Consider the following 14,296-nt stretch of genomic DNA (forward strand, 5'->3'; position numbering starts at 1 on the left):
AAGAGAGCTTCTGCAAAATAACTGCATAGCACTGAGACCAGGACTTCTGAGAGAATATGAAACCTCAGAGATTTCAAAAGACAACCCACAAAAACAACCCCTGAAGGCCTGGTTCACACCTCGGTTATATTTCAGCCGCAGAGGGAGGGGGGATGCAGCCGTGGTCTGCTCAGCCATGGCAGCAAAAGGCAGGCGGTGATTCATGAAGCGCAGCCCTCGGCCCCTCACCTGCACTCTGTGGTCAGGAGCTGTTTAAGCCGGTACAGAGGAAGGTGGCCCCTGGCGGGGTCTGCTGCTGGGGTGGTATGGGGGTAGCAGAGGCAGGGTCAAGTGCCTTTCAAGTGCCCCAGCCCGCACCAGCAGCCTGCACAGCGGAGGATCGTCCCTGACGTGTGGTGCCTAGCTGTGAAGGCAGAGACCAGCCAGCTGAATGCCTCTTTTCCTGTTTTATATGTAGCAACAGGTATGGAATGTGACCCTTTACCTTTCTAAGGAGAATCGGTTAAATTCATATGAAAATCAGCTCTCACTGCATTGTCTGTAGCAAGCCAGAAAGCTGAAGTTTCTCTGTGTGTGTTTCAATTTACTTTCTTATCTCTCTATAAATGTCACACTTCTAACTGATGGTTTAACAACTCCAACTCCAACTTTAAAGGAACACCACACACTTTGGTTAAGGAAAGTGTTCCTTCCCTTGGGTAGACCCCCTGTTGTCCTTTTCTATTGGCTTCTCAAGATCACACAGTAAATATCAACACCGGAAAACTTTTATAAGTAATAACACCAACCGAATCCCGAAACCTGTGGGGCACAGCTGGTTCCCACCCTCAACTCTTCCTGCAGCCTCTTCAAGCTGAGAAGGCTCAGCACCTCGAGAGATGGTGCCCTAAAGACACGACAACAAACCCAGCCGCCTCCTGTGAAAATAAATAACCACCAGCCAACACACAGCTTTTCTCCACGAGTGGAAAATACGCATGTGTGGTCCAGCCATGTTCTTTCAATAATTGTTTATTTGCAAGTACGGTCAGGAAGTGATGCTGCCGTGTCAGGAAAAATGAACCCAAGGAGAAAAGGGGTTGAGGAATTGCGCCATACGTTTCACACCCCTCTGTTTCTCACCCACACACATTTGAGGAGGGTGAGTTTGATTTTGATTGTTGGTGGGTTTTAAATTAATGCAAGATCCAAACAGAAAAATAAAGTTGGTCTGGATAGCAGCAGCACTGTGATTCTGGAAACCAAGGCTTGGGGGAAGGTTTGGATGTCTCTCTCTCAGCTGTAGGTTGCCAGTAGCAAGGCACGCATGCGGTTTACAAGGTGGGGAGAATTCTGACTCCAAGGCAGGGAAGTGCCCCCTGGGGCATCATGCAGCAAAAACACTTGGCTCCAGAACTTGCCTCAGATCACTGAAAAGACTGTGAGTTTGTGGATTAGCAGAAGCAACCAGAATAGCCCTCCCCCTAACTCGAAGCCTTTTGTTCCCTACTTGACCTAGGGGTGAGAAGAGGTAAACCCTTACTGGGATCTAAGGGGAAAGAGAAAACAAAACAATGATCCATTACGTGGTGTGATATCTTTCTCCAGTCCCCTCACATCTAATGTCTCCATTTCTCATGAAAGCTCTTGCCTCCCTCAGCTGCCTGCCCAGCTCTGTGCTTCCCTGTGGCTTGCCCTCCATGTTCCTCCTCCTGCTATTTCCCCCCAGCCCAGTATCTATGTTCTTGTGATGCTTCGTGCTCCTCCACACTCATAGCTGTGCCTGACCAGGCAACTCACAAAGACTGAGGTAGATGTGGCCTTGCTCGAAGAGCTAAAATCAGTTAACTCACTGTCTGCCTGCTCCCTTTTGCCCATAATCAGGCATTGCACCTTTTATGAGGCCATGCCATAAAGGCCTCTTCCACATGAGAATGTGTGAATGAGTTTTATATAGGTTTTGTATACAGGTTTGGATGGTTACCAGCAGACAGCAAGCTGAAGAGAGGAAAAGTATGAGCTGAGATGGTAGGTTGTGAAATTTTCCCAAGAACTGACCAGTTCTGGAGACAAGCAGTCTTGTTGAATCCCCAGGAACTGATAAATTCTGCACACTGACAGTCAGCCAAATCTGGACAAGGCCACCAGCACACACTAGCATCAACAACTGATTGTATAACTCAGACTAGATCCAAGAGGGCAGTGGCTGCTGCATGCAAATATACATATACACTTGATGAAAGAAAGGACCCCTCAACAGAGTTCCTGAACAGCTGCCTAAGAGCTACTGCACACCAGTACAACTCCTGAATTAAAAGTGTTCTTATAAATACTGTTTGTGATCTGTGTTTTCCTGACTTGATCCCCTATATGAAAAAAAAGGGAATTTGCAACTGTTTCCCTTCATCCCCCTCCTTCACACAGAGTTTTGTTTCCAATATCAAACCTCTTGCTAATATTAACTTTGACCTTGGATGATCTCCAATGTCCTCCAGCATCCTTGATCAATAAACTTAACAGTGTTGCTCAAGACTTGTTTTTAACACTAATTTCTGGTCTCACTTAAACTTTTCTTCCTTTCTAGACAGTTATTCTGCGTTATCCCTATATGCCCTTTATAGCTGGAACCATGCTGTTCCAAGGTTTTCTAAGTTTCTTGAATAAACCTGGCACTTTACAGCTAATAAGCGTTAACCACAAAAAATGATGAATTCTAAAAGGAAAAAAAATATCTATGCCAACAAGAAAACATATTGTTCCTCCAGAGGGATATATTTAATATTGTACAGCCAAATCAAACAAACATGCTGTAATCACCAGAATGAAACCTCAGAAACAACTCAAAACAACGGCACAGGATAAATAAATATGAACTCAAGTTTTCTGAAGAACAGGAGGAGGATGATGAGGTTTAGATGAGGAACAGCTTCATGCTTAATGGCAACATGGAAGGTAGAATTTGAGATGAAATAAAACCAAAATTGAATACTCTTTAAAGCAAGTTCTGAAACCTGCTTGCTCCTTTCTTTCTAAGCCTAGCGCTTTAGATGATCTAGTGCCTGGCCCAAGAATGGCTACAGAGACAATACCAGAATACTGATGGACACTTCCTAGTGTATTTATGTCCTAATTTTGGGGGGACCCTATAATCTATCTACTTTTAATTAACCCTTTTGCCCCTTCTATCAACAAATTTGCGAAACCAGCGTGACGCTGAGCCAGGAGCATCTATTTCATGTCTTGAGTGGGCTTGTTTACAAGGTGGTGCTCGGACCTTTCAGACCGCAGGTCTCAGCAAGTTCCGGTGTACTCTTATTAGATGTGACAAAGCTAGTAATTCTGAGGGCAGCCCGAGGAGTCACCTCACCGGTGTCATAGCCCAGTACTGTCATTCTGTGCTGTGCAAGAAGTGCAAAAACAAAAGCGAAAAAGAATGGTTCATGAGGAGAGAGGGAAGGAATTAGTGAATAATTTACAGGTCACTGAATCCTAATTTTGATAAGCAATAATGAGGAAATGGCTTTTAATGACTTACAGTTCAGCTTGCACTCTCATTAGCATATATTTAGAGGAAAAAGGAACTCAGCCACTTGATCTCTTAATATGTGTATTTTTGTTTAACTATTACAGATGGAATCTTGCTGGAAAAAAATACTATTTTTGACTAACATGAATCAATTTTAACTGTTTCCCATTCAGTCAAAGATCAGTTCAGATCTAGAAGATCCTCTGCCATTTGAGGTCCAGCTCAGTTTCTAATGTAACATAATCGGCAACAAATCTTTGACATCTGTTTCTTTGAAAATCACAGCACATTTTTAGAAGTCAAACAACAGCTGGTCTCTCTTTAGAGCTGAAAAACAGAATATCCCTTCATTCTTCTGTGCAAATCAATAATTTATTTGAATCCTATTTTAAAATCACTTGGGTTGGTGATATCTTTGAAAGAAAGATAGGGATTTTACTGCACTTCCTTCCTTTGTATTCTGTTTTGATTGCATCAAACCGACTCACTCAAACATCCTCATAACTTAAGCATCCTCTTTCTTCTCAGCGGGCATCAAAACATCTTTCTTTTGTTTGGTAATATAGATTTATTGATATGGAGCATGATTTATTTCCTGTCATTTAATCCCAGTGTAGTCCACAGCTGAGTTTCAATGATCTTTACAAGGGCAGCATTCTGCACCTTATTCCTGTGCACTTTAAAATTACAGCCATCCCATCTAAGCAGGATCACATGTTCTTCAGAAATGTCTTGTGATTGAGAGATACCACATTTGCAATGAATTTAGGATACTTGTTATATCAACTAAAATGACCTTTAGCTGTGTGCCTTGTGCCTGTAAGGGGAATGTGTTCATCAGCACGAGTATAGAACCTGATTTTCACACTGCAGGAATAGAAAGAAGTTAGCAAGTGGGCTGCCACAGTAAATACCCTCACAGAAATGTGTTGACCCTTGATATTCATAGCTACAGTGTTCTCAGGAGAGGTTCAGCCTGAAGGACTTCCATACTTTTGTTTTATCATAGAGTGACTTGACTAATATTTTCAAATATTATTGATTTACTTATTTTCCACCAAAAGATGCATTAGATTGAAATGATCTAAGAATAAGACTGAAAGCATACTGAATGCCAATCCTTATTTCCTAAATGAAAAAAAAATCTATGAAAATCAATAACAAATGTTCTTTATGAAATAGCATCAGAAATTAAAATTTACAAAAGAATGCACATTATAAAAGAAGTGGAGCATACTTTATCTGCCCTGGGTGTAACTGCCAGTTATGTATGGAGGAAAATGCTGAAAAGAAATCTCTGGATCTCAGCATCTGATCACCCAACTGAATCTGGATTCATATCTGCAGTTAGTTTAGCTGCAAATAAAACTGGGAGAGGTGTTAAGAAAATATCTGCTCCTTCTGCACTGGTCTGGAAATAAACCTGTGAGTGCTGGCCAGTTACCCTTCACAGACCGCCAGAGGAATAGCTTTCCTTTGGGAACAGAATTGTGTCCAAGCATTTTGAGAGCAGAGGTCCCACTAAAGTTCAATAGCGCTTTCAGAAATCCCAGATGAGATATTTAAGATGCATGGCAAGTTTCTCGCATGCCTTTTATGAAGCTATTTCCTGGGAATATCACCCAATGAACAACATGATTTCTATTTCCATAGACACTGCAGATGTTCCACGTTTCCAGATATTCATTCATTTTTGTCCATGAAAGGAAACCATGGGCTGCTCCACAGTCAGCAAACTCTTCGTAGCCAGGAACTCTCCATAGCCAGCTTGTTTGTCTTTTTTTTTAAATTTCAGAGCACATTGGGCACATTAGAAACAATTACATTAGGATTCAAACTTTTTTATATCATATAATTAAAAATCTGACACTATTCATATTATTTTAAATAACCTTTGAGGTGGGAAAGAAAGAAACCCTGGCTAAGCTTGCGCCTTCATCTTTCCTTTGTTTTGGCTTTGATGTATTTTCAGAGCGATGAAGCCAGGGTTGTGTGAAACACTCAAAACTCCAGGGAATTTTATGCTAAAATTCAACTCCTGGATAAAAAAAGGGGGCCTTTGGTGAAATTCATCCATTGTCATCATCTCTTAGGTAGCTGTGGAGATAGTTGCCCAGCCATGCAGTACAATAAGAAATGGATAAGGCTCCACTTAGTTAGCACTTTAGAGAAAGTTCCCTGAGCAATTACCATAAAGTTTGCAAGTGCTTCCAACAAATGTCATATTTTAAAAGCAGTTGTTCATGTTTTACTTTGTTTTTCAAAAGAACATACACAACTTTTCTGAGAAAGCTCTTTGAAACAAGACAGCCTGTCCTTAGTGCTACCTCCACTCACAGCTGCAACAAATACTTGCTGGCAACAGCAAAAAGCAAATGTCCCTACTCTCAGCAGCACTTGCACCCTTGACAGGTCACTTCTTAGAGGTAAACCTCTTGATCATCTACTTGTTGCATTTAGAAATGAGTGCTGGGAAAGACAGATAAGACATAATTCAAACCAGGATTAAACCTGGCTAAAAACCAGGGTTGGTAAGAATCACTTTCTCGCTTGTTTTGAAATCTGGTTCCAATGCACGGAAGACTGAAGTCCATTTTTCAAAGTTCTCAGAGAAAAAAAGGGCCAAAAGCCGCAGAATTGTCCTGGGAGATTTGTGCTATAGGTAGTCTCAGTATTAACACCTGTGCTGAGGAGCTGGAGATCCTGTGCTACATGCATTATAAATAAAAAAAAAAAAAAAGAGCTGCAGATGGACTCTGCTTGTAGATGACAGGTGGGTAAATTCCTGTAAAGCTACAAGTCACAGTGACCAGTGTACAGACAAAAAAAGGCCACGTGAGACCTATCATCCAAGTCTCCAAAACAGAGATTAAGTTATATCGAGGCAGAGCATAGGCCTGGCACTGACTCTCTGAGCAAGGGAAGGTTTTAACTAGATGGATCACATCCGGGGTTCAGAGTTTTCTGTGAGTGCCCATGCAACTTTGCATGATGAGTCAAATAAGGTGCATGTAGCACATCAGTCCTGGGATGACCTCATTTGGATGTAATTTAAACCTTGTCTGTTTGAGTGGGCTATAGTTCACTCCGAGAGCCTCAAGGTTTTTTTTCCAAAAGACTGAAAAATCTCAAATGGAGAGAGGTGAGTTCAGCCCTGCAATTCAAAAGCTGGAACATTTCATGGTGCTGGCAGTGCTGCGCTCCTGGTAAGAAATACAGGCACCAAGGGAAAGTCCTTGATATACTTAGGAAAAAGAGAGGAGAAAATAAAAAAGTGCCATAGTTATATTACTGAGCATGAATGATTAGAAAGGCAAGTTCATATCAAAGAAGGCATTGCCAGCAGAGATAAAACAATTGTATTTTATCAGCTCCAAGCGTCACTTCAATGGTCTCCATTTCAGGGAACAGTTCACAGTAAAAAAAATACACATATATATTTGTATATTTCTCCCAGGGAAGAGTTGAATTTACAGGGGTCCTAGCCAAGATTCAGAGCAGGAATTGACAGGCAGTCTCCCAAAGCCTAAGAAAATGTTGAGAAACTACCATTAGAGAGAGAGACAGGTGTCAGCTCCCGGCTGAACAATTTGCTTCTTTGATAAGATCAACATTCTGCTATTACATGACAGTATGTTGAAAAGAGTTAACAACCTATAGCTAGTGAGTACTCAAGAAGGCTAATTAAAGTGCCAAAATAATTTATGTCAGGTTTTCCTTTACTCGCTATCGTGTTCTCCCTTTTCCACAGGTGAGGGCAGCAAGAACTCAGGGTGACAACTGCACCAATGCTAGGCAGCATCCAAGCAATAGAAATCTATCCTCTGGGGTCGTAATTCACTCCTCTTTTCTTTATTGTATCTTCACAGGAAAAATTCACTTAACAGTCAGCAGTCATTTTCTATTACATACACTTAATTTTACTTGTGGTAGCATGATTCATCAGTCACTACAAGGGAGCAGCACCCCAGACAGTACACTAGTGAATTCTGGCACATCACTTGCCTGGACAGGATCAGTGCAGAATAACCACAATACTTACATGAATGAGACCAAATCAATCCCTTCCTTTGCCCTTTAGGAACTTGCAGTTGTTAAATTGAAACGAATTTACTGAGAGTAAAGTATATAGGTTGGAGGAAGAAATCTCTTCAAGTCAATGCCTAGCCTCACCTGGCAGGAAACTCTATATGTATTGCCTTTCACAGGGCTCCAGAAGATTTCTAAGGAAATACTCCAGATTCTGTATTTAAGCAACTACCTGCTTTACCACCCCACCCCATATTCCCATGATCATGTTCTCCCTTAGCTCTGCCATAGGCAGTTTCTACATCATACCTTCCAAATTCCTTCACATCAGCTGCAATTTATAGCCACCACTCCATTCACGGAGTGACTTTCCACTGACGGGTGTTTTCTATGCAGTTCAGTCCCACTGCTCAAGAACTGCATAGACTCCAGTCTATAGCGATACATATTTTGACCACTGAGAAGCTCTGCTGGGCACCACTGAGAAGCTCTGCTGGGGGTCCCTTGAAATTTCTCCTGTGCTGCAGTAGAAATGTGGCTCTTGCACATGAATCAATACAGAACTCACTGCCAGAGATGGAAAAGGCCAAAACTGGGATCATGGGATGCACACGTTGTGCCATAATAATGCCAGAGGCATAGAGAGCTTGGATCACTAGCTGTGCAAATATTTTGTAAGAACCTAGAGATGATTTAAAAAAAACCCTAGTACCAGAGTTTCAAAGGAAAAAAATACTTCAGGAAAGTAAAGTACACAACTGAAGGCTACAGAATACTTCAGTAGCATTGAAGAGAGACAAGTTCCTTTGCTGAGAAACTACATAGAAATTAATTGTCAGCTCAGTCTTAGCAAGAGTGGTCTTTGTTAGCGTATGCATTTGCCTTATGGTATTGTTTTTAATTTCTCTGGGCCTTTAGTTCTGAAAATGGGGATATCTCATTTTTATCCCAGGTCTGCATTTTCTGTATTTGACAAAGCAATGTTTCATATTGACATCAATTTTTAAAAATGTTTTTTCCTTATGTTGATGTTCTTACTTCAAGATTTCAAGCGGATTTTCATTGAAAGATTATTATTATTTCATTATTTTGTAGCAAATGCTGTAATTTCTTTAATTGAGCTTTTCCAAGCCATTCCACCTTTGAGAGGAGCCTTAGGCTTGCTGCTGATTCCAGGCCAGTCTGAGAGCACAGAAGAGAAGAACGTTATTAGTACCAAAACCAGAGAAATCTCTGGTGGGATCAGCTTTATGATCCAGGCAGAGCTGATGTGTAGTGCTGGTAGCGGCAAGGATCACGGCCCCAGTGCTAGCGTGCTCCAAGGGGCTAGAGAGCTGAGCTCATGTGTAAATATAAATTTGCAACTAGACCCTATTCTGAAGTGCCTATGACTTCATGTCAATGCAAACCATGTGGAAAAACCACCTTTTGTTTGCAGGATCCATGTCCTGTGACAGGGAGAGCATGACACACACTGTGCTGGGCTGTTAGGCCAGCTTTACACTAGTGTGAGGGAGAAGACTTTTCCCTCAGTGACATTTAGGGAATGATGCCAGCCATCAGCAACCAGGAGCTCCCTACTTGCCACAGTCAGGTTTCCACCTCCAGCTGCTGAAAGCAAGTGGCTGAACTCCAGCTGATGGGATCAACAGTCAGAGTGTGATCCTTGGCTTTTCAACTTTGGTTTCAGGCACTTCAATTTCAATACTTAATTTCCAGATTAATTTATGCTGGAAAGCAATGATTGACCACTTTGTATTGTACATGTTGATGGTGGCATCTAATAAACATAGTAATTTTCCTTATGTCCTCCCTGTGGGTACGTAACAGAATGAGTTTCCTTTACTACTGAATGAGTGGGCATTTCCATTTCGTAATTTTCTTTTTTTCAATCAGCACATATTAACACTAGGCAGTAGTTCAAGGAAATACTACCTATTTATAAGAACATGCAGCATGTTGGTGCACAACTTTATGGAGTTCAAACCCAAAATGATTAGTAGCCTCAAGGAAGAAAGTAGGGGGAATCAAGGCACTCCTCATATCTGTGTTACTTTAAAGGAAGCTTCCAAAGAACTGAGAATTTTTTCTAATAAAGAATGTGAAGCAGTACTTCCTGCATCAGATCCTAACTTCTGCTTCAGTAACAATATCACAGGGAGAAAGCTATTTTACCTTGATTAGAAGCCTTTCAGGAATGGAGAATCTGCCCCCTGTGACTTGTTCCAACAAGCCTTAATTCTAAAATCTCGCCTCTTATACCAATTACCTTCAATTAGAAAAATTATTTCCATATTTTATATAATCCTGCTGATGTGGAAGAGGTCAAGATCTCAGTCTCATGACTGCTGAAAGATGAGCTGAGTATCTAATGGAAAAGATAAAAGTATATTGTGTATATTTATTTTTAGAGAGTAAAAACTTTACAGTTCACATTTCAGAGCTTTATTCCCCATCCAAAAACAACAGGAGGAAATGAGAACTGCTCTGCTCAGCATTCTGCAAAATGCAACAACAAAAAAAAAGCCATTAGAAGATGGACCAGTATCGCCAGAAACAGCTGTTTTACAAGCCAATAGATCAATGGGCTTAACAAATGAGAATGCCCTGCATGCTAGCATTTTCTTTATGCAATTCCCCACTGCTTTGAATCCGAATATAAAGACTGAAATCCTCTCTGCCATGAGTTGAATAGGGCAAGGATTTCTCCCTAAGGAGACGTTTTTAGATAGCATGCTGAAGAGGGCTTACTGTATAGAACAAAAGCCGTCTAGTTTGCCTTTTGGAAAAGGCTGAAGAAATTTTGCATAGTAGGTTACCCAAGGCCTGACTGGGATGCTCAACGGGAATTACACTTCCTGCAATAGTATTCATTACCTATTGATTCTTTAGCACTGAGTCCGGTTCATGAACCCACTTTTTCCCCTCTATACAATATTTACAGAATAGCAAATGACAATCCAAATCTTTCTTTTCCCATGTATGAAATATTTTAGATTATAGATTGCATATAGAAAAAAGTCACAGATTGCAAATGGAAAAATAAACATTTTATATGTTCTCTCTTTCTTACTTTTTACAAAGGTGCAGACCTACAGACCTTACTTGAAGTCTGTGTTTCTACTATATAGTATTTAATGAAAATGAAATGTTTGATCCCAGGGATAATTGCTTGATATATTTTTGAGAGAGAAAAATCCAAGAAAAGTAAACATATTAAAGACTAAGATCCAGATTTAAGAAGCTTCTTAAGAAGGTATTCAATTTAAAAGATGGAGGTAATAGCTTTTTTTTTTTTTTTTTTAAACCAGACTTGGGCTTTTTTAAATTTTTGATCTGAGAGTCTCATATAATCACCTGACCACTGCCTGCAGCCAGGAAAGCCTGAATATTTAAAGACTTAGTAACACTTCTGGAGTCAGGCATATAATTAAGAATATTATCAAAGTAGAGTCTGCTACCAGAAAGATTGCTGTGAATTGCCTTCAATATAGCAAAATGGCTTTGACCTTGTGTGTGCATCCTGTGTTGGGACAACACAGAACAATGCTATAATTAATGTACAAACGTAATGTTTGCAAGAATTCCTGTCTCCCCAACAAACTCCTAATCCAAACAAGAAAAAAAAAAACAGTTGCAATGTGCCATCAGATGTAATCTGTGATGGCATCCAACATGTGAGTGACAGAGCAGAACTAGGACTCAGCTCTTCTGGCCCCCAGTCAAGTGTTCTATTCCTCTGCAGCAAATGATCCCCTGATAAATGTTATGGCTGGGTTCAGCTGCCTTGAGAGAAAGCAAAATCCTTGCTGAATTAACAGCACGGTTATCTCATTCCCACTTAACAACAAAAACCCTTCTGCCTTTTTAGCAGTTTCAAATGCAAAGGTAAAGCTTTGCTCTAGGGCTGTGCCTTGATGAGAAAGGAAACAGAAATTGCTACTTGCAACCCAGAAAGATTTGGCTCACAAATAGGTTGAAAGCAATACATATGACTTGAGGCACAAGGAGTGTTATTAAGCAGAAGTGCTACTTGAAATTGGGAATCTTTGAGAAGTTGTAGTTTTCTTTGTCTGAAATGTCATTTGGCATTCTTGTCTGAACATTCAACTAACTCGTTAGGTAATCCTTGGGTATAATAGCAAGATTTAGGGAAAGGACAAAGTCTGTCAGCTAAATCTTTGAATTCTTTTGCCTTCAGAAAGTAATATCAACTCTTAAATGTTACTTGAGAATTGTTTCTGGCACTGAGTTAATACATAGATGGTCCCAGTGCAGGATTAATCTGCTGCCATCCTGGCACACCGCTAGCCCTGCAAAGCTCTTTGCGTGTGTTTGTACCTGAGGCTGCTGTGATCAGCCAGAGTCTTTAAAGGTAGGAGCTCTTTCTCCTGGCTCCTCTGGATCGAGATCTCACTGGGGCACACAGAGAGGTCACCCATGGAGGCTACAGCTGTGAAAAACTCAGAGCCTGAATCTGAACTCCTGGGAATAACTCTGCTGACTACGCTGGAGTTAAACAGTCAGGGAAACCACCGTTTGCTGAACACATTACCTGTTGGTGCTCTTGTCAGTACCATGCAACTTAATTATAGCATGTATGTTACAGTGTTTACCAAGCACTGTCAAACGTGCCAAGAACCTTAACTAGAGAGTATGATATCGTACAGTCTTCCAGTGCCAATAACTCAGTACCAGTCTATGTGAGAGGATAAATCTTCCCAGACCATCCTAGAAGATAAGTTCAACTCCACACTGAAGGAAAAAAGTTCCGTTTTAAAGTTGGAGGGCAAGTTAACTTGGAATAACAGTGAATAGTTTCCATGTGGTGAAACCTCACCACCAGGAGTCTTGCGTCATGTTAGGTCCTTGCACAGCTTTGGGTCTCCTAACACAGAGTCCCCTCACAGCAGAAGCTAACACGTGTTAATGGCTTCTTGCAAGCAGCATAAGAACTGGCGTCTGAACTGAGACTGAACACAGGTGTGCATCCATGCTGCTTCAACAGCAAGTAAAACAACTCAGCTCCATCTGTCGTTAATTTGGGTAACACTAGAAAAACTGAGAGAACTATAGAGTGATGTGGGGCGTTCGTTCTCCTTGGAGCAAAAACACAGTAATGCAGCATTCTGGGGGCTAAATTCTCTACAGTATTCTGGTACTAGCATCAGTGACAATAAGGAAACTGTCTCTCTTTCTAAGGATGATACATTAGTTGCTTAGATTCAACAATGCACATACAAGTACACTCAGGCTTTAGCTATAGACTGGAATTTGTTTCGATTCAGTAAATGTACAGAAGGACACACAAACACACAGACAGCCTTAAGTCAGCAAGTGAACCTACCCCCCTTAAAAAAGTAAAAACCATGACACAACCCTAGAACTGATTTAGTCTTTCCCCAGAGATAACAAATTTTTCCCTGTATGATTTGGTGCCCAATTTCTCTCATGCATATTTGCCATTCAGTTCAAACAAAGCTGTGGATAGAAATTCCCATAATCCTTTCCAGTCTTGCATCCTTAAACCAACCGTTGCCATGATGGGCTGTCTTTCAGGGTACAGCCTGACCATTTCCTGTGCAGCTGGCACTATAGATATTGTATGCAGGTACAGCATGCAATATGGAGCATCCTACCTAGGCTTTGCCTGTCTACTGTAATTCATGCAACTTAGTCAATGGGCTTGGGGCAAATGAGAAAAGCTTATGCAAATGCTTAAAATTAAGCATGAGCTCAAGTACTCTACTAAGTCAGGGCCTTTCTCAGGAATGATAAATGTGAAAAACATGGAAAAGCAGCGTGAGTCTATGTAGACTGAAGATGTGAGAAAGTACTTTGGCATCGGGCAAAGTATTTGCATACATTACAGTGGCCTTTGGATTGTGAGGATTAATACCTTTCTAATACACATTATTGGTCAAAAAAAGCAAAAGCGTGGGACCATGCCTTTAAGACAAATACAACAGTTGGTCTTACAAAGGCAATTTATTAGCAATTAACTCCCATTTCTGAGTCCAGCTTTCAAAATAACCTCTGCACTGAACCTTACATGTGAACTTTACAACCATAAACTTGAATTCTGATTTTGTGAAGACACCCTTCTACCTTGTGTAAGTGGCAGCATAATTAAAGCCTTGATGAACAGATAAATCCAGAATGGTTCTGCAGAATTAATCCTTTTGCAAGTTACAGATGGTTTCAAAACAACATATGAAGAGAATATGGACATTCTCTTGCTGAATATGACAAACCCCATCAGTGTAGCTAAGGTAAATTATTACTAACAGCCCATTTACTCCTACTACCAACTGCTAATTCAGCTGAAGACCACAGTTGGAGGTATCAGTGTGACAAGCGCAAGTCAGGCATTCTAGTGGAGCTAGGAATCTGGACTCAGATTGTCTGATAAGTGAAACGATGAGTACATACGTGCCGACAGCGTGCAGCTTTCCAACAGAATCTAGCGCGTCTCGGGGCCATCCATATGCTCCACCATATGTCCGTGAGGAGTGGGGTCCAGAATCACAGTCTCTGGAAAGGGTAGGTCTCCCAGGCTCTCAAGATACCAGCCAGGATCCCAATTTTGCTGTATTAATTGGTGTGTAAGCACCTGTATTCCCTCCAACAAACCAGTGATTTTAGCTCAGAGGGCAAATATGGAACATAACCAACTGTTTGCTGATTCAGAAGCTGGCTCTCACCGGGGACGTTCTACTAGGGAAGAAAAGGTTGCTCTGGGCTTTGTTTCTTCAGAGCCAA

General features: G+C 41.1%; 1 protein-coding gene across 1 annotated transcript in view; it reads right to left on the bottom strand.

Annotated features, from left to right (window-relative positions):
* KALRN (kalirin RhoGEF kinase) overlaps nt 1–14,296 on the bottom strand; it is a 363,097-nt gene that overhangs the window by 125,793 nt on the left and 223,008 nt on the right. The gene's annotated exons all lie outside the window — the stretch shown is intronic.

This window comes from Egretta garzetta, unplaced genomic scaffold (genome assembly GCF_000687185.1).
Source record: "Egretta garzetta isolate BGI_Z169 unplaced genomic scaffold, ASM68718v1 scaffold326, whole genome shotgun sequence".
NCBI classification, from domain to species: domain Eukaryota; kingdom Metazoa; phylum Chordata; class Aves; order Pelecaniformes; family Ardeidae; genus Egretta; species Egretta garzetta.